The sequence below is a fragment of the Octopus bimaculoides genome, chromosome 23 (genome assembly GCF_001194135.2).
Source record: "Octopus bimaculoides isolate UCB-OBI-ISO-001 chromosome 23, ASM119413v2, whole genome shotgun sequence".
Classification (NCBI taxonomy): Eukaryota; Metazoa; Mollusca; class Cephalopoda; order Octopoda; family Octopodidae; genus Octopus; species Octopus bimaculoides.
Window position 1 is genome coordinate 31604545 of NC_069003.1, and position 2478 is coordinate 31607022.

Below are 2478 nucleotides of genomic sequence, written 5' to 3' on the forward strand. Positions count from 1 at the left end.
GGGGGTAAGCTGATTACATTGACCCCAGTATTCAACTGATATTTATTTTGTCAACCCCAAAAGGATGAAAGGCAAAGTTGACCTCAGTGGAGTTTGAACTCAGAGCCTGAAGACAGATGAAATGCAGCTAAGCATTTTACATGGTGTGCTAATGATTCTGCCAGCTTACTGCCATAATAATAATAATAATAATAATAATAATAATAATAATAATAACAATAACAATAACAATAACAATAACAATAACAATAATAACAATAACAATAACAATAACAATAACAATAATAATAATAATAATAATAATACACTTTGATCTTAGTAAGGAAATTCATTTTGTTTCCTACAGTTATACAATACAATGTTTAAATTGAATTAGTTTCTATGTGTGAAAGAGATTCTCAGGTTACATAATATTGTAAGTTAAGATTCCTCTATTGTCAACCAAACTTACTGATGTTTTGTAAACTTGACGTAAACGATAGCTGTGACATTGTGTGAAAGGATCAAACAGATATAGGGATACATGAGGTGGTGGTGGTGGTTATGGTGTTGGGGGGTGGGAGGGGGAAAGATAAGTGAGGTGTTAAAGTATAGTGTCATGCTGATGGAATTAGATACAAGTGTGAGGAACTCTCTGACTGGCATGGTGTGTTTGTAATTCAATGCAGCTATTAAGATTTCTGATCCGACATGTCGCATCGCATCACGTTCGCAGTTTGCTGCTATATTGCTATATTTTTGCTGTATTTGACGTAGATACTGCAGCAGATTGCGTACTTCCTGAAAATTAGTGAGTCACGCAGACTATGTCGTCTTAGAAACGTCCCAGGACATTGAAGTGTGCTTGCGATGATAGTGAAGAAACCTTTTTCCTTTTCTTTTTTTTTTCCTTTTTCTTTTTTTTTTTTTTCCTTTTTCTTTTTTTATTTTGACACCAGAAATCCTATCAGCAAAATATATTTTAGCTGGTAATAATAATAATAATAATAATAATAATAATGATTTCAAATTTTGCCACAAGGGCAACAATTTTGGTGGGTGGAGGGGATAAGTCAATTACATCGACCCCATCCCCAGTGTTCAACTGGTATTTATTTAATCAACCCAGAAAGGATGAAAGGTGAAGTTGACCTCAGTGGAATTTGAACTCAGAATGTAGCGACAGGCGAAATACTGTTAAGCATCTCACCTGGCATTCTAACGATTCTGCCAGTTCACCACCTTAATAATAATAATAATAATAATAATAATAATAATAATAATAATAATAATATGGGTTAGGATGGGTGTTAAGCACAACACGGATGTGAATGCGTAATGAAAATCTCTTCTTGCTGCAATCTGAAACCAACTTTAACTGTGTCGCCAATGTTCTGGTAAAGATTCCGGTGAGGGTGATTTGAAGGAGGCAGAGGACCTACATTAGTAAAGTATCCATAAATTCCCATCCTCCTCCCCACTCCCAGGTATCAACAATCTTTTCTCTAATTTCTTCACCCATCTCCACTTTCTCAGAAACATCTCTCTACTACAGTGTCTCTGCAGAAAATGTAATATCCCAACACCTGTTAAATGGCAAGTGAAGCAACACCTGTAACTGATTATTGTCATGGCTGTGACTGCTACTAGTCTGTCTATTACAGATAAGAAACAATTATCTTTCATCTCTAATGAGGGCAGCAGATTAGCAGTATAGGGCAGTCAGAGCACTGAAACACAGCCTTGTTTTGTTTTTTTGTTGTTTTTTTTATGTTATCATGAGCAGGTGTGGCTGTGTGGTAAGACATTGCCATCTCGAATACATGGTTCTAGGCTCAGTCCCACTGTGGGACACTTTGGCCAAGTGTCTTCTGCTATAGCTTCAGGCTGACCAAAGCTTTGCAAGTGGATTCGGTAGATGGAAATTGAAAGAAGCCGATCACGTATGTGTGTGTGTGTGTGTGTGTTTGTCCCCCACTACTGCTTAACAGCTGGTGTTGGTTTATTTACATCCCCATAACTTGGTGGTTTGGCAAATAAGTACCAAGCTTAAAAAAATAACTACTGGGTCAATTTCTCCGACTAGAATTTTTCAAGGCAGTGCTCCAGCATGGCTGCAGTCTAATGATTGAAACCAGTAGATGCATTTAATTTATGAGCATTTGTTGTGGTCTAATGTCACTGAAACTTTCCGATACCCCACAGAATGCAAAAGAACTAATAGTTCAACTAATGACTTTTCAGATGATGTAAAGCTTGCCACCATTATATACTAAGAAGATATTTTAACCATTTTTTGTTTTTTATGTGTGCATGGTAGTCTCATTTTCGTAAAATGTGCTCAGCAGTCCATGCTACGTAAGTGCAAATCCCAGCACTTAATGGGTTAATGTTGTACAACAGACATGTCCATCCATACACTGGCCAGTGTGTGTGTGTGTGTGTGGTGGAGGAGATACATTAAAATACGGTCAATGAATTATCTTTTTTCAGTGCTAG